This window comes from Empidonax traillii, unplaced genomic scaffold (genome assembly GCF_003031625.1).
Source record: "Empidonax traillii isolate 1590-97213 ecotype Southwest subspecies unplaced genomic scaffold, ASM303162v1 scaffold1289:size253552, whole genome shotgun sequence".
In the NCBI taxonomy this organism is placed as follows: domain Eukaryota; kingdom Metazoa; phylum Chordata; class Aves; order Passeriformes; family Tyrannidae; genus Empidonax; species Empidonax traillii.
Genome location: NW_020956482.1, coordinates 161,838 through 180,742, shown reverse-complemented (window position 1 = coordinate 180,742; position 18,905 = coordinate 161,838). Strand labels below are relative to the sequence as shown.

Sequence of the window (18,905 nt, the reverse complement as noted above, 5' to 3'; positions counted from 1 at the left end):
GCACCAAAGATAACCCAAACTGATAGATTTAAGCACTCTGCAGCCAACATAGAAGGAGGGCTTTTTTTTTTTTTTTCTTAGTTCTCCTAAGTTTGTATAAGAGGAAATATGTCCATTGCACATATATGTGTATAGATAAAGAATTTATGGTCGAGAAGGAATACTAATACTCAAGATGGGTCCCTACATGGGCCTTTAGGATTGCAAAAGGAGTTTCTAACTTCATTGTTTGGGTCAGGAATAGCCAGGATACCATCTGTAAATCCAGGGAAATAACTATCCTTCTGGCAAAAGATATGGTTTACTATTTTAAGTTGCTGATACTGGGTCACTTGTTTCAGACTCAACCTACAATAAATATACTTCATGAATTAAAATACTTGTGGAAAATCAACCGTATTTCATTCTAAATGTTATGGAAATTAATAGTGGAAATTTATAGTGCAGCTGGTACATGTTTCACTATTTCTCTGGCATTTTTCATACAGCTGGATATAGCAAGTACATAGGTGGTTGCTTTTGGTCATTGCACAAAGTTCAAGCCAGAAGAAAAGAGAAAAAAAAAAAAGTTTAAAAGGGTTAATTCACTTGTCTTGTGTCTCATGCTGAGTGGTGAGAAGCAGGTATACTCCACTGTAGTTCAAGTCTGGTGCAAGCAGGAGGTGTTCACCTGCATTTTCCCATCCAAGACTCCATCAACAATGTCAGTCAGTGAAATGGGAGTGATTAATACAGGCACAGGATATCCATAAGGGTGTTGCTATAACTAACAGTTACAGTGTACATTCAGTTGCCAGTCTTGGTAATGTTAATAACCCAGGTACCACTGAAGAAAACTCAAAACCACAGATGTATAGGTTTCTTTTTATTTAATATGTAGAAAATGTGTGTAAATGTGTGTCTTTCCTCTCTTAGATGACCTTTACCTATATGCTGAGCACCGCCATGTGAGCTTTGTGTTGCTCAAGCCACTGATAGATTACATATGGTGTGCTGTTTCTCTGAGTCATTATGAATGCCATTTGCACATTTTATTCTGGCTTCAGAATGAATAAAAAAAAATATCTATTCTGATGTCATATAGAGCTCTCAAAATCAACAGAGAAAAAGGCTTACAGTGAGGGTTCATTTATTCCAAAATTCCTAAATTAAGTATCCTATAAACATCAGAGTAATTATTAAAAAATAACTCCAATCCTATACCTACTTTTATAGAAATAGTAAGGAAAAGAAATAACTTCATGGAGAAAACCACATCTCAATATGTTTTTACTAAAACTTGGTAGGATTAATGTTTCTCATGAAAGTTTTTACTTACAGGTTCAAGGACTAGGTGGGTGCTATTACCTTCCTTTGTCCCTCATTGACTCCTTGGTTGTGCTAAAATTAAGTTTCCCAGCTGCGAGACCTCACCAGGCATTTTCACAAGTAGCAATTGAAATTGCCTAACACGCCTACAAAAGCTGGAAGTCAAGTCATCTATTTAAAGGGTGTTTTGAAGTAGTGCTTTTCTTTGTTGGTTATCTGAGTGGTGGAAAAACAGTTTATCTGACATGTATTCCCTTGGACCATTTGGGTTTTTCTGTGGAATAACTGATCCTAATGAATGTGGGGAATTGGCATCAGATTAAATCTTTGTCCATGGTTCAGCTCACTGAAAAAACTTGGGAGTGCCTTCAGCACAAGGGCTTTGTCTTTCAACTTTGAATGTAAAGAACCTTGTACAGGGTCATCTAAAAGTTATAAGGAACAACAAATGACCACTTATGAAGACTCTACTGATTAAATAGTTGGTGAGAAGGAGACAACAGTCTGCAACTTGGGAGGAATAAATCCCTGGAGCCCAAATACCTGTTTATTTGAGTACCACAGCCTCAATATTTAATTAGTCTCTGATATCCTCCTAGTGCATGTTTAGCTTAATATGATGGAGAGAGAAGTCTTTGCAGAAAACAGAATAGTTGCAGACTTTATGAAAGAGAGAAACAAGCAATGTGGAGATAAGGAAAGGAGATGAGGCAGAAGTCACTCATACTGGACAACACAGAAAAGCATAACTTGACATCAGGGGTTAAACTTAGGTGAAAGTGGAAAAATAATGGCAGTCAAGGTGTCAAAATGAGATATTGCTTTTATTACACTGTACTGATGCTCAGGTATTGATTTTTCTTTTGTCTGCTGGTCTGCTTCTCAATCAGCAGAATTTCTTCATCAGCTCTACCTGGCACCTCACAACTTCATGGGTTTTGAGTGGGAGTCATGACTGGGCCTCTGGAAGGCAGCATGCCCTTGGCTATGGGAAAAACAATGTTAAATAGTATGGTGATGTCCACAGTGTGATGTTTTCTCCTTTTCCAACTGTTTTAAGCATGATTTGGAAAGTAGCTTTATTTTTTTCTTTAGGATAGCTTCCAAAACTTGGGGCCTCCAGCAATGCTAGTTTTTCTTTTAAAGATAAGACAAATGCCCCACAGCAATAAATCCAAACAAATGGCTGCAGAAACATTTCCTTCCCTGTGCACCCTGTAAACAAGAAATTTCTGTCTAGCTAGATCCTAGAATCAGGGATATAAAATATTGGAGGAACGATGGATTTAAGGTGACACATTCTTGGGAAGCTTGGTCAGAATAAAGACCTCCTCAAGCCACAGACAGTGTGTTTGCTCTCAAAGCTAAATGTTTCTAGCTTCCGTGGATCTGGTCTTTAAAATCACTAGGTGCAACATGGTTATGCATAAGAAAATTATTATAAAAACTTCTCGAGGATTTTAAAATTTACTGGCTATCGTGCTTTTTATCCAATAGAAGCCCAGACAGCTAAACTCTGGAGAGATCCTTTAAAAGAGATGTAAGCATAATTCCAATAAATATTAAAAACTGCTAGACTACTCTCAAAGCACTTTTTGGTGAATTATGCACTCTGAATATATGAAGGTATGATTACTGGTATGGGTGGAACATTAACAATCTCATTCCCCTGGGACTTGTGCCTACTTGGATTTTGCATATTCAATATAACAGGAAAAAAACCCTAACCAACTGTTTCTATCTCTGTTGGTACTCTCACTCAACAAATTAGGTGATTTTTTTTTTTTTATTTTTCCCATTATTCACAGTTATTCCATCCTTGTTGGTTTTCTTCAAGTCCATCAAAACTGTTTTGGATTAGGAGAGGGGATTTACAAGAAAAATGGTGCCAGTATTCCTTGTTAATTGTAATGTAAAAATATGTAGTAAATAAACACCACCATAATTTAATAACTTACTAAATCATGATCAAATCTCTTAGCTATACTATGTGATGCCTCACTGGAATGTATTCAATAGATCAGCTTCCAGCTAATTCAGTTTTTCTGAACAGTCCTGTACAGTATTATTATGAACAGTTTTAATTATACAGAAAAGTAAAAAAAAATAAAAAAGAAAAGAAAAAAAAAAGCAAAAGCCAGCAGGGACTAAAATTTCTGTCAGACACATTTGGAAATCCTGTGCATATCAAATGGTAGAACTGTGACTTACTTACTCATTTTTTGGTGGTTAGGGGAGGTGGCAGTCTCTGACAAACCTACTCAGACTTTACCACGCTGCTTGTGTGCACCTGAGCTAATCCACAAACCAGCCATCTCCCATTCCTTAATTCCTCTCCATTAAGACTTGCAAGTCTGTTGACTGCTGCAAGAGACTGAATAATTGATTTCTGCAGCCGTGCTCCCGTGCTGGGGAAGCTGTGGTGTGGTTCTGCTTCTGTGCTCCCCAGAGAACACAGGACTGCACAGGTTCCCGAGCAAGTTCCAGCAGAAGTTTACCGTTCCCGTATGTGTCTGACGCATCCAGATATTTCTGAATGGTTTCCAGTCATTAAATATACATTATGACACTCATGCAGATAGTCATTATACCACTCTTGTGATGGGAGTAGGGATTTTTTTTTTCCCCTTATTTTTTCTTGTTGAGACACAACAAAGGGCACACTCTGAATGTTCCCCTAATAAATCCCACCCCTGAAGGGAGGAAGTTAGGGTTAGAGCATGTTTGCTGAGGCATAGTGTCTGCCTTCATCCTCCTAGGCAGTAGGTTAAAATGTGTCAGCATCAGCAAACTTGCACTTTAAGTTGCTTTAGTCACGTCAGGGGGCTTGGATGCCCCGGTTTCAGCCACACCAGACCAAAAGGCACTCCCCCTGCCCACTTAAAAAGCAGTGAAGAGATGCTTTAGCCAAAGTGTTTCAAGTCCAAGAAGGAAAGAAACACTGATGTGTAATAAACTTCTGATGTGTGTTAGAGAAAAACCAGACCACAGCAGCACGTCCAGGTTGTGAGAGGCAGGCAGGTGATACACATCACCTTTTATTTCTTCCTTTTAGAGAAATTTAATTATCTATCTCCATTAAAAGTGGATAGATAGATCATCCTAAAATTATCTTTCTACTTGAAAGTGTAACAGAAGAAAACACATCTTAAACATCAGCACTTTCTAATGTAAATGTAGAGTAGGGATAAGAAATCAGAATAATGGATGCTTTGGAAAAGTGCTTGTGTTTAAACAGTGCATTTTGTTCCTACTCCTTTTTCTCTGCTCTTTCTTGTGAACCCTCATCTTAGAAATGAGTATTTCACACAGGTGTTTTTTTTTGTTCTAACCTTTCAGTTTTTTTCTCCATATTGTTTGAGATCAAAATAGTTATCATCTAAATTTAATTTAACACACCTTTCTCTGTGTGATGGGCTGCTATTTCAGAGGGTACAATGCCACTATTAATCATCATAAAGAAAATGCATGAAAAGAGTCCAAAATATGTGTCAAGCACTTCAGTGTGATGGATGCACAATAGATGGCACCATTATTATCACTCAGCAACTTGAAAACTTTTGATCCTCACATTTTCTCCCTTTCAAACATCATTAACTTGTTCATGAGATCCAATATTTTGTGAAAAATGTATTACTCTTTTGCTCACTTTTTCCTCATCCTTCATGCTGCATTGACACAGCCAGTTACCTGAAATTTCTTAATGCATTGTAAGTTTACTTCTCAGTTGTATGAGATTGCAAAGAAAACCAAAACAAATGGTTTTAGGGAACACAGTCAATTATATTGATTTTAATCTATTAATGCAAAAGCAGATTGTACGAATGATTGTATTTGGGAAACTTACATTTATTCATCACAGTTTTATTTACTCCTTGAATTAGTTCTATTTTGTGAAAATAAACTAAAATCCCAGTGTTGGCTGTGGCTGATATTCTTCTTCTTTTAGGATTGTTAGAAAAGTTATACAAACCTGGTGAGATAGACCACTGCAGATAGCCTGCAGATATTCCCTGATGAGCTCATTCACGTGATCTGCTCTAACCATAAGCTCCATGAGACCGTATGTGGGAATGTGTTTTTGAATGTGGAGACTGAGAATTGTAAATAAATGGGGCTTCAAGCAAGAATTCTGTAAGTTTGGTGTAGCTGGCCATTTCAAATTTATTCGCAGACTGTTGCTATTGTGTAATATGTTATATATATATATATATATATATATATATATATATATATATATATATATATATATAGGTAAAATATGTGTTAGAAAGGGTTTATTTGGTTTGGAACAAAAATAAAAAAGGGAAGTAACTCAGATGTTCACCTTTCATTATGCTGAATTGCATTTTCTTGAATGAAAGAACATACCCGATTTAAGAGAGTTTTTTTAAATTTTTTTTTTTTATGAGATCTTTGATATTTCCTGATTTTTCTAAAGCATTTTTTTAAGGAGAAATCCTGACCTAGGAAACTTGGCTTCTGAGATTGAATTTTCCTGCTGTTCTGTGAAAATATTGAAATTGTGAAAGCTAAAGGCTGCAACACCAGAAGAGAACCAACAACATTTGATTTTTATTTGATCATTTGTGAAGTAAAACAGTATTTTTGAGTGGTGGGCTGGAAACAGAACTGCTTTCAACCACTGGGTAGAGTTTCCACAACTATTCTGCTCTCTATAGTAATAAAGCCAATTCCTTTGTCAGAGCCTATCATCTGAACAACTGTGTGAGAAATCTTAAAAGCTAAAGTCATCCAATAATTAAACTTCCTATTGCAAAGGAAGCTTCTTTTTCCTTTTTTGAAAAAAAAACCCCTTTCAGTCTTAATAAAATTGCCATGAAGGTCCACAGTGTTTCATAGAAGTGAAATTCATAAGTTTCAGTACAAAAAAGAAACTATATTTCTAAAGTCTCAGCTTAAAACACATTTGCCATCATTCAGGAACCATTAATTCACAGCTACAGTTTGTAAGTAATTTTTATTTCTTTTAGCAGTACACATTATGTTTTCTTTATAACATTAATCTGATATTAAAAGAATTCAATCTTAAAAATATTACAACTCTTACATTTTTCACTTTAAATTTTAATCAGAGAGTATGGAAGAATCAATAGTTACTTAAACTTTGAAAGGTTCTGAAAGCAAACCTGATTATAAGTTAGTGACTTAATGATTTAGTACTTTACTGGATAATCAATAATTTCTAGCTGATGTTCTGAATCACTCTTACTGAATCTGTTCTGGAAAGTTTGTAATGGCACCACAGAAGTTTCTGGCAGGCAGGTTTAACTGAAGTCATCATCAGTGACATAGACAGTGGGATTGAGCACACCCTCAGAAAACTGCAGATGATGCCAAGCTGAGGGGTGTGGTTGACACACCTGAAGGATGGGATGCCATCCAGAGGGACCTGGACAAGCTGGAGAAGTGGGCCCATGGGAATCTCATGAGGTTCAGCAAGGCCAGGTCCAAGGTGCTGCACCCAGGTCGGGGCAACCCCCGGTACCAATCCAGGCTGGGGGATGAACATATCCAGAGCAGCCCTGCTGAGAAGCACTCAGGGGTGCTGGTGGGTGAGAGGCTGGACATGACCCAGCCATGTGCACTGGGAGCCCAGAAACCCCACCATATCCTGGGCTGCATCCAAAGCAGTGTGGACAGCAGGGGAGGGAGGGGATTCTGCCCCTCTGCTCTGCTCTGGTGAGACCCCACCTGCAGTGCTGCCTCCAGCTCTGGGGTCCCAGCACAGGAAGGACATGGACCTGTTGGAGTGAGTCCAGAGGAGGCCGCCAAGGTGATCAGAGGGATGGAGCAGCTCTGCTATGAGGAAAGGCTGAGAGAATTGGGATTGTTCATCCTGGAAAAGAGAAGGCATCAGAGAGGTCTAATTGCAGCCTTCCAGTGCCTGAAGGGAGCCTGCAGGAAAGGTGGAAGGGGATTTTTCCAAGACTATGTAGTGAAAGGACAAGGGGGAATGGCTTCAAACTGAAAGAGAATAGGTTTGGACTGAATATTAGGAAGAAATTCTGTCCTGTGTTGATGGTAAGGCTCTGGTTGCCCAGAGAAGCAGTGGAAGTGTTCAAGGCCAGGTTGCACAGGTGACTCTGAGCCGCCTGGCCCAGTGAAAGGTGTCCCTGCCTGAGGCGGGTCCTGTCCAACCCAAACCCTTCTAAGGTTCCACGATGCTATGACACACAGAGCCACATGTTCTGATGTCACAAGAAGCTGTGTTCCAGCAATGGATTTGGTATCCAAGTCGAGCCACAGTTGTCTCCAGGCTGAGGTGTGTAGGGGGTTATCTATTCTGTTCTGCTGTGGCCCAGCCAGGACAGCACTGGAAGCGTCTGGTGTGGTATGGATCTTGTTATTCTGCTCTTGTATGACTTCTGAATTTAAATAGGAAAATTTTTATCATTACACTGTGTAAACAATCCTGATACTGCAGGGAAGTCCTCATCAGATAGTATCTGGTTCCACAGATGGCCCTCTGAGGGATCTTGTGTCTATAATATCTTTGGTAATGCACTAACAGAATGAGGTTAAAAAATACAGTCTTTGTAACAGGCAAAGTAAGACATCAGTGATAAATTCAATTATTTTAAATGCATCAGACCAGGTTCTGATTTCAGTTACATAGATATAAACAGGCCTGCTGGTACCACAGTTTTTTGTGCATTTAAGAAAGGTCAGAATCTTATTTCAGGGATGTAAAATGCATGCAGTTTAGACTTTGTAATACATATTAGCAAAATTTAGTCTGTCCGTCCTTGGTATTTCCTTAGACATCAGCATTCAAAATATTTTACAAGATGTTTTGTGAGTTCGATAATTTTTTTGTCAGTTATTTGGGGTTGATTTTTCTCTCTCTCTCTCTTTTTTTTTTTTTTGTTTTTTTTTTTCATGACTATATAACTCCAAGCATTTCATGTAGCTGCTAAAACTCTTGTATCAGACATCCATTTCAGAGAGGTCCAGCTGACATGTGAGGCTGGATGAATTAGCAATGGCTGGAGAAGACATATATCCCTTTTTGTTGTTCATACCAGATATTTCATAGGTGCTGTATGGAAAGGAAAACTGTACTTTAAATATAGAGTTAAGTGGCTAAATTGTACTTCATCTTCAGTAGTAACTTTCACTTTTATGAGGCAAGTGAAATTCTGATGATTTGCCAGAAAGCTGGCATAGTTTTACCTGTCATTTTCCAAAAATTTGCTAAGCACATGCTTGCATGGGCTAAATATTGGGGGTTTTAAATTAAACTTTGTAAATAAACTTGTAAATTACTTACATCTACGTAGCTGATATACTCAGTGATTCGAAAAAGACAAAAGCACATACAATAATTCAGGCAGTTGCAGAAAGAAAGCAAAATAGATCTGTTATTGCCACCCCCAAATCAAATTCTCCAAAGCCTATGGATTTTAATGGACCATGCCATTGAGATGGCAACAAATCTCTGGTAATGCAGCTGAGAGCCTCCAAGCTTTTCATGCCAACACTAATTCAGTAAAAGTCTTGTCTAAAACAAACTTCAAACTTTGTTACAGTCCTTTATATGACAGGTTTATCTGTGTTCGCTGATTTCCTGCCAACTGACTGCACCTGGTTCACTCTAAATTAGTTACAGTTAATTGTCAATAAAGGTGAAGAAGGTCCCCTTGCCATTTTTTCTTGGCTGTGAAGTTGGTGAGTCTAGTAGCTATTTTACAGTTAGAGTACTGTTTAATACATAAGTTTTGAGGGGGAAAAGGAGTAAAATTAATAGTAGTGGTGACTGGTTTTGATTTTTTTTTCCTATGTGCTTTTTGGTGCAGGCAATATGTGAGCACAGCTGCATTAGGGTGTTGAGATGTTATTGAATTCAGCTGAGTCCTGTTTAGAGTGACTATAAAGGGTGTGGCCGTTCCTTTCTTTCTTCTTTTTTTTCTTCATTCTGTGAAGGGGAAGGGTTGATTTAGAAGAAGCAGGGAGAGAGAAGCCCCTACAGGTAAGGTTTTGTATTTCTGTTAGTCTGTTTTTTTTTTTCCTCTCTGGTACTTTTCCTTATGTAGCGGGTTTGGAGGGTAAAATAAAATTTTCTCTGCAGAGATAGAGGGATTAATAATTCTTTTGTCCCTTTGGAAGATGAGATTTATGTATCTCTTGGCTTTCCTCCCATAGGTCTTGCCACAAAAAAGTCTTGCTTTTAAAATGAGATATTTTGTTACTTTTAATTATAATTTCTCTTCATCTCTTCACACCTGTTGCAACTGATGTTCCTATTAATCCAGCATACTTAGGATTTGGTTCTGTCCTTGGTCATTTTATTCCTGTGTTAGAAGCGCTGAAGCAGTACTGGTGTAAATCCAAATGCTGTAAAGGTTGATTATAGACTTGCAGTTAAGCTCTTTTACTTCAGTGTAGTCTCTATTAGAGCAAGTGTTCTGTAATTAAGAAGTGTGTTTGTTTGAGATAAACCTGTTTCCCTGCACCTGTGTGGAAAGTGAGGCTTAGGATTCAGAGGAGATTAACGTTTTTGATTCTGAGTCAGTTTTCAGCTTCTCTAATGAAAACCCTTCTGTTGAATTTTCTTTGGGACATGGAAGCTCTAGTTTGAACTTGGAGTTAAATATGTGTCAGTCACTGTTCTTTGCTTCTTTTCCTTTACAAACTGTTGCATAGAAGACAAGAAATATGATAAGAACAATATCTACAAGGCTTAGATCCCCTCCCTCTCACTGGAGTTCTGTGTTGTAAAGTGTGCTGCTTCAACCTGTCCCTTGCACTCCTTTCTGCCTCACTCTTTGTCTTTCATGGATGATTCCTGTGTTGTGAAGGTCTAAAAAACTCAGAATTTTTGCTTCTTCTATTCTTATTTTGAGTACTATGGAGATTGATATCCAGGCTTCCTCCTAGTTAGATGGGTATTGTTTTCCTCTGTTTGCTTGCAGGGTTCTGATAGAACCACAGAATGGCCTGGGTTGGAAGGGACCTTAAAGCTCATCCAGTTACAATTCCCTGTGCCATGGGCAGGTACACCTTTCACCAGACCAGGCTGTTCAAGGCCCTCTCCAACCTGGCCTTGAATACTCACAGGGATGGGGCATCCACAGCTCCTCTGGGCACCTGTGCCAGAGACTGAAATGGTTAATGATTTAGACATTCCAGAATTGCCAGGGGACTTCTGCAGGCTGGGAAGAGGCAGCTGGACCATCCCCCCTGTCAGTGCCAAATCCTGAAAAGCTGCTTTTTCCCTAAAGGTTGTCTTTATACCATATTACTATAGATGATAACACCCAAAATGGCAACATACCTGTTTACCTTTGGAACAAAATTGTTCTAAAATAAACCCTACATGTAAATGTTTTCAAACACTGGTTATTCAGTGTTGTTTCACTCTAATCCACCCCAAGGCATTTATTACTAAGAACCTGGGTTACCCCCCAGATTTCTTGTAGGCTCCCCCCTTCATTGCTTTCTTAGCTGTAATATTTATATCACAGCTAGCAGGGATGTAGATACAAATGCCAGATTTTCATGGAACTCTAGCTTTCTGTAGACACAGTGAAAACAAAAATTATCTTGGACATTTTAATTAATAGTAAAGTAGGTAAATAACTAATGAATACCATCTGTTTGCTTACACTGAGAATCAAAAATGTGTCTGTTACTTTGGGGACAGAATATTCATGAAACAGAATCTCGCTTTTCCAAGATGCTGTTTTTACAAAACTATTTCTTTGACCTTGCAGTGGTAAAGTGTATGTATTTTTAGGGCATTTCTTCATATTTGTTGTTCTGCATTTTTGCTTTGGAACTCCTGTTTTCAGAGGCTTGCTTCTCCTTTCCTCTTGGGGTTAAATAGTTAGGAAAAGTCAAGGCAAAACAAAACTTGAACAACTCTTTCTCTATGCTGGCCATGTGTGAGAGGGGACTGGGGGAACTGGGACGGCTGGCTGGGGAGGGCCCTCTTTTGCTGAAATAGCTGCTCTAGTGGGGCCTGAAATGAGCCCTTAGATCAGAATTGAGAACTGAAATATATATATTACATATATAATTATATACAGTATAATTTCAGTTGGACCTTTTGCTATGGATTGGTTTTGCATCCTTGAGTTTGTAAAATAGATGGGTTTTTTAATAAAACTCACTATAATAGCAATGCCTAATCAGCCAGTATGTAAACATTCCCTTCTGTTAATGTAGCATTTTCCCTGTTTGCTTTATAGTTTTTTTTAATTACTGAAAGACTGTTCACGAGAACTTTACAATTGTTTATAATGTAAAATCACAGGAATTTTTTACAGTGCTATATTATAAAGAACTACTTACGGAATTATTGCAAGATTTTTCACATACTGGATAAATTACCTTACTGTTCATATACCAATGTCTGTGATACTTGTCTGTGCTTTAGGGTAGAATTGTCATCTTTTTTTTTTCCAGCCAGGCCAGTGTAGTTAATATGATTCTGACAGATGAATATTTGATTACTCAGACCTTCTGAAGAAGCAGACCTGAGTCAGAGGGGTGTAAGAGGCGGGGTGGGGGGAATAATTAACAGGCAAATGTTGCATATGTCAGTGATGTTGCCCAGAGAAGCTGTGGATGCCCCATACCAGGGAGTGTTCGAGGCCAGGCTGGATAGGATGGGGCACTGAGCAACCTGGTCTAGTGGAAGGTGTCCCTGCCCGTGGCAGAGAGGTTGGAACTAGGTCATCTTTAAGGTCCCTTCCAAATCAGGCCATTCTGTGACAGGGAAAATGTTAGTGCAGGAAAGCCCACAGGGAAATGCAACCGGGAGCACAACTCAATGCTGTAAAATCCCAAGGTTTTAAAAATTCAAGTTTAAGGAATAATTGAGAGATTTTACCTCAAAAGAATTTCTATACAGCAAGACTTCTGAGTGACTCAGTGAAGTGCTGCTTGTTCAGGTCTCTTAGACCTGGCTGGACTGGAACCTCTTTCTTTTGTAAAGTTCAGGACCTCTGTATGAAAGGTAAATTCAAGCATTTTCAAAGCAACTTACTTTGGTTTAGTAGCCTATGAGGTAACAGTCTTGAGCAAATAGTCAGGGAGGTTCTGAATCAAAAAGCACTTTTACCAGTGAGTATTTATTAAAGTATGGCAGTAAATGTGTACGGAGGAAATTTGTGGGGATTTTGTTTTGTTTTCCTCTACCCAAAGGTATATTTCCCAAGAGGTATAACTAAAACATTCAATAATATTCCCTTGTACAGCATCCAATAATGCAATGGCTGGAAGACAAGAAAGCGGTGGAGTAGCTGGGCGGGTGCACTGGATATTATCAATAACTTTGATGCTGTGGAGTTACCAGATCAGTGGACAAGGACAAGGTAAGTGAGGATCTTTTACTGAAACTTTTGCCGTTTGCTCAGTGTTCTGTAGCACTGTTTGGAGAGACAAAGGTGTACGGTGATATGCTGGACTTGTGTGAACTGCTGACAAGAAAATGAATATTTTCTATTATTTCTAATATTTCTAAAATGTGAAGTACTTCAGTTAAGAGGTCAAATGCTGTTTGGAGAATGTCTCGATGCTTTAAGAGATTATCCAGGTGCTTGAATCTGTTTTCTTGTGCACAGTGATTGGAGTGTGGCTTGAAATAGATCTTCCACTTTTATCTGTTGTTGGCTCTCTGGAGAAGGAGAATTAGTTGTTTAAGAGATTATAAACATGGACAATTTGTGTTACTTGGCTGTGATATCTGCAATGAACATGCAATACTCTGAAAGGCTTTTGTGGCCATGCTGTAAATATTTTCCATGTTGTGTTCCTGTCTCACTGATAGAGGTGCATAACAGCTGCAAGAATGTAGACAGGCAAAAAAGAGGTATAACTTCTTAGGGTTTTGTTTTTGAAAAATGAAGCATTATTGCACGTTTCTGAGCTGAGGACTGTTCCTAAGGGCTGGTAATAACAGACTGTTGTATTTTTAATATATATTTAGTGTAAAAGATGCTTGTGTGTTTTCTGTCGAGCTGGGGAAGGGGAAAAATCTAAGTGACAATTTTGAGGCATTGACATTAAAGGGAAGTGGATACGTATTCCCTTTCGAGGTATGCCAGGCACATTCAGGTGAGCTTTCTATGTCCTTAATTTATTTCTCAATTGGGGAAAGCTGTCTGGTGTCTGACTACAGGTTCTTTGCTGCTTTGGTACATGGCTACAGGCACCAGGCTGGCTGGTGTATGGATCCTGTGCTGGGTCGCTTCACTAAGCAGTTTGGGCTGAAGTAAATAGTTCTTGGCTTTTGGAAGGACAATGGTGTTTGCTTGCTGTAGTTCTAGGTGTAGGAAAGGGATGTAAACTGTGCACTGTAATTCTACAACTGGTCACCAGACATGCAGAGGAGCTTTTCTGTGGTATAAACTGTATCTGTACAAAAAGGTGGTTGGTTTTCTAAAGCTTCCATTTCATTATTTTAGTCTTTGAATTGGAAAAGCAGATATATTAGAAGACTGACTTTTTTTTTTTTTTTGGGGGGGGGTATTGTGCTAAAATGTCGCAGGTACGGTAAATTTTTGGGTTTTATGAAATGCTGGTGAATGGTACTGGAAAGAAACACAGAAACAGTAACTCGAGAGTTTGTTTTCAAAGTGGTCAACGTGAAGACACTTGTGCTGTGAAATATTCTTTGTATGGTTCTTTGAGTTTCTGTCTGATGACAAGTATTGAAGAATGAAACCTTGTCTTGAATGTAAAATGGCTCCCTAACATTGGCAGTAACCCTTACTGGAAAAGGGATATGAACTTCCATAGTGCCATTTTGCTTTAATTTTGAATAACTTTGATAGGTTGTTCAGCAGCTTGTGAATATTAAGAAATGCCTCTAAGCAGGCCCAGTATAACAAAGCTGGCTGTGTTTCAGTGATGGGAGTGTAGTGTGGAATTATGAGCATACATACTTATTGCAACTGATGTGGACTCCTTGAACCTTCACTTGAGAAATGGGAATTTTTAGTCCTCTGGCAATTAAGTAGTAAATTATAAACAAGGAGCAAATATTTTCTTGGTATAATTACATAGGGTATTTGGAAAATGTGAAATGTCTTTAAGTTGCTGAATATATCCCTAATTTTGCTGTGGGTTTCTATTAAAACTTTATTTTTTTTAAGGTAGAAAGCAAAGCCCTCTGGGCATGCCTTGCAGGAGCATGGGAAATGTAAAGGATAACTTGATTAATTGGAGTAAAATTATAAATTTGGATTATTTGGAGTCTATCAGGACAATAAAATGAAGAAATAATTATTCTGTGTCTGGGCATAGAACCAAAAGTGTTTAAAAGCCATATGGCTGCATTTAAAAAAACAGCTTCTGAGTCACATAACTTCAGTGTGAGTGGGTTGCTATGGAAGTTAGAAAGAAACCAACATTTGTTCCACTTCCATTTCCAATCTGAATAGTAAACTCAAATTTAAAAAAGCCTTTATTTTATAACAGCTCTTCCTGTCTATTTCCTTGTACACATTAACCCAAGCCACTCTGTTTTTTGATGTCCGTGCAGCTGCATCTTACTCTGTTTGTGTTGCTTATAATTAGTTTCTTCAGCCTACCAACTGTAAGTGTCCAGTTGAGACTGGAATAAGGAAGAACCTGTCTTATTTTATTCTGCACTCTTGCAAAATAGACAAATGTGGAATTTCTAGAGCTTTAAATCCATTCTGATTTTTTATCTAACCTGAATATAACAGCTATTCCTCTCTCTTCAACCCTGGCCTATATTTTGTACTCATAAGTAACTTCCAAAAAATATTTCTCTCTTTAACACTGAACCATTAGTAATCTGAAGAATATTTTGAGACAGTTACTTTTTCCTGGTGAAAGGAACGTGGAATTGGAAGCTACTTGAACAATAAGCAGACAATTACTGTTCAACCATTCTCTGAAACACTGTTAGTATTGATACTTAGGGCAGAAGATGAATAAGGAGTCATGGAATCTAATAATTCTCAGACTTGCAAAAGAAGTGAATGTTGCTTAATGTCTGGAATTTCACTGCTGTATGGATGAAGCAGGTGCTCTCTTTGAAGCTCTGGAGATGCTGGATAAAGCAGTGTCTGCTCTCTGAAGAACACAGCAGTAATGCTGGTGTCCTTGGATATAGGCTTCCTGCTGAAGGAGGTCCTTTTAAATCTTTTTTTCAGAGCTGTCAGGGTACAGTGTTGACAGGTTGCTTTATTTAATGATCAAGTATAAAGGCTGTGCAATGTACTACAGCCAAGAGGCTTCAGAGCTCAAACTGAACGTGCTAGAAAGCAGTGGGTGTCACTGGCTGGCCAAGCTTTGACCCCCTGCCTGCAGGAATTTTTTCATCTAATTTAGGCCTATTTGGAGAAAAGCATCTTAACTTTTGAATTGAAATATGATTGTAGGGAATTTTTTTTTTTTAATTTTGTAACTTTAACCAATGATAAAGGAGGTCATGCTCAGCCAGCATTACAGCTAACTTGGAATACACAGGAGTATATATCAATGTACATTCACAAACAGTAAAAAGGAGTCTTTGCTGGACTTTAAAGTCATAAGGTTGATGCTTAGAGCTGAAAACAAGCATTCAAATTGCCTCACTTTCAGCCTTTTTTTGTTTGTGTCTCTGTTGACAAAAAAACCAAATCTGCCCCCATAGATGCTCCAAATGCAAAGAATAAGTGTCTTAGTCCTGAAATCATGAGGTTGCTGTGGCTTGTTGTTGATGCTAAGGAAAGCAGATTGAGGATACCTGAGATTTCTTCACAAACTTATCCTTAGTAACTTGTTTTGACTATGAAAACTAAGTTATATCTACTTAAAACCACTGCATATTTCTGTGGACTGAAGCAGCTGTGTCTAAGTACCTTCCTCTAGCTCAGCTGTTTGTCTGACAAGGTAAGGACAGAAATATTTTCTATGTATGGAGTGTGTGTGTGTACATATACAGTTGTATGACACTAAATTTATAAATGACTAGTGATTTTGGTTTAAAAAAACTGTAAATTGCCAGAGAAGTAAAATCTGCATGTAGAAAGCAAGAGTTTTAGAGCTGATTCCTCATTTCACACCTCAACTAGTCCTGATGGTCCACTGGTGAGGCAGTGCTGTGACTTGCCTCCAGCACTGCCAAATCTGCCACGTGCACGTGTGTGTAACTTGGCTTGTGACTCCCAGTGTGAAGATGAACAGCTCCATGGGGACATGGAGTGGGATCCAGGAGGCATAGCTGCCCAGACCACCATTGTACACAAAGAGCTCAGCCAGCTAACAGGTCACCCAGCCCATCCAAAGCCTGGGGCATAACCTACCAGTGTAGGATGGTTCTGCATATACTTAGAGGAAGAAAGTTAAGATCCATTTTAGGTGTCTGAAATGAGGTGGCCGCTCTCCACCAATCAGTCCTCTCGCATTGATCTTTTAAACTAGCCTTTAAGCAAATGTGCAAATCCCCAGGTAACCTGTAAATGCTTAAAAAAGAGTATAATGTACATAAAATACAGTTATGTAGAAAACGTCATGGATGTCTCGGAGGGCAGAGCATCAAACGTGAATCAGTGGCATGTCCTGTAGCTGAGGGAAACGAGCTGCAACCTGTGGCATTAGCAGGAGTATGGCAGGCAGTCTGGGGGTAATCTACCACGTGGGGCTGCAGCTGAGGTACTTCACTGAAACGTGGGCCCCCTCAGTACAAGGGACAGGTTGGGTTGGACTTGATGATCTTGGAGGTCTTTTCCAACCCAATCTATTCTATGATTCTATGATTCTATGACAGGCTGGCAATGGGTGGTGAGTGCAGCTGAAGGCCACGGTGGTCGCTGGGGGCTGGAAAATGGATGTGCAGGAAGGGGGAGTGAAACTTCCTTCAGAGATGCACAAGAGCAATGGTAGTGAGGTTCAGTCTGAAATATAAAACAACTTCTTTTGGCTGGCAGTGTAAGTGGCAAAAGTTGCAATTGTTTGCTAAAAATTATGTTTTGCACTTGCAGACAAATTAGAAAAAAGATTCTATGCACGTGTAACGTGTATTCTAGAAATTTATTTTGGAGAATGCACTAGGGCAAGCTTCATGTAAATAGTGTGGTATTAATGGCACTATAGCAAGAAGACAAAACTTGTGGGGCCACTCAGTATCCACAAATGTGGGAGTCAGAGCATTGTGTTATTTGTGCTGGAAAAACTTCTTGACTGGAAAGCAAATATTTGGGATAGGAGAACTGGGGAGGGAGGTATTGCTGGAAGGACCTCCTGTACCCATTTGAGTCACCCTCTAGTCCCTACTTGCATGTCAGTCTCTACTTAAATGTACTGTAAAACTTCAATGTAAAGGAAGTAATCTACAATTCATATCTCTTTTTTAGGTAATTAGGTACTAAAGAGATACATATGTACTTTTAATGTCTCTCCAGAGATTATCAGGATGTGTTGTAGTATCTATTAAATTGTTTTAAGGTAATCAGCTCATATCCTTTTAATGACAGCAAAGTTCATTCCAGCAAAATGAACCCAATCTATACTGCTTTCCTGTGAAGGATTCTATTGCAGAGAGGTGGTGAGCACTCACTTGGGATTCCACACTGAGTCTCTGATAGACCTGTACTTGGATCTAAAACTAGATTCAACCCAGATGACAAGCTTAAAATAGTCTTTGCTTATGCACTACTGCGTGTTCTGTATCCAGGTTGTTACAGTAAGAGTAATTTGGGGTGGGATGACCCAAGCTCTTCAGGATGTTGTGTTACATTGCTGTGGTTCCTTCTTGCTGCTTGTGGAGTTCTAGTGGGTATTAGAGTTAAGTTGTGATGAAGAAACTAAGTAATGTTGGGGCTAGACCTGCCTTCTGTATCCTCATATGTGAACTCAGAGGCATTTGAGCGAGTTCTTAGAAACAACAAGCCCAAAGTCTTTGTTTTTGAGACCAAGAGGTACTGTGGTGGAAATAATAGAATATGTTTGTGAATAGTAAACCTAAGACTCCTGTTCTCACTTCTGCCAGTTCAAATTTAATGTTGAATTTTATATGTGGAAAGGAAAGGTGGATTGTATGTATATCTCTATATAAAAAAGTGTTTAAACTGCAATGAGAAGTCTTCTGGTTTGTCAGTCTGTATTGGAGAGCTTCAGCTTTAATGAAAAAAGCGTCAGCCCTAATGCAAACAGACTGCTGTGTGTCTTATAATAATGTTCTCAAAATACATTTGAAAACACGGTATCAGCAAGTACCTTTACCCTACAAAGTGCCAGTAGTTTTCTGAAGCAATTGAACATGATTTAGTACTTAACCTTTATCTCTTGTACATTATGCAGCTTTGCTAATGGATAATGGCACTATTTTGAAGGGAGGATTTGTTTTGTTTTTTAAGGGGATGGTTAATGTTAGGCACTTTAAAATTGGCAAGTAGCCTTGGAAAAAAAAGGCTGTTAACCACAAATATGTTACGTTTTTGAAAATAGTTGTGGTTGTCTTCATTTGTCTTGGCAACACCTTTTGCAGAAACTCTTGATGGTAAAAGAAAGAGTGTTTCTTTAGGCATTCTCTCCTTGTGTGTGTACCTGCCCCAGTACTGGCTAATTGAAAAGTGAAATGTAAAAAAAAAAAAAAAAAAAAAAAAAAAAAAAAA

The 18,905-nt window shown here is 38.6% G+C and overlaps 1 long non-coding RNA gene across 4 annotated transcripts in view; it reads left to right on the top strand.

The window, feature by feature from the left end:
• The first annotated feature begins 7,551 nt into the window (after positions 1–7,551).
• LOC114069529 overlaps positions 7,552–18,905 on the top strand; it is a 77,032-nt gene continuing 65,678 nt past the window's right edge. For all 4 annotated transcript variants that reach the window (XR_003573794.1, XR_003573795.1, XR_003573796.1 and 1 more), the window contains exons 1-2: positions 7,552–7,663; positions 12,534–12,650. This is a non-coding gene — a long non-coding RNA (uncharacterized LOC114069529). The remainder of the gene's footprint in view (positions 7,664–12,533; positions 12,651–18,905) is intronic.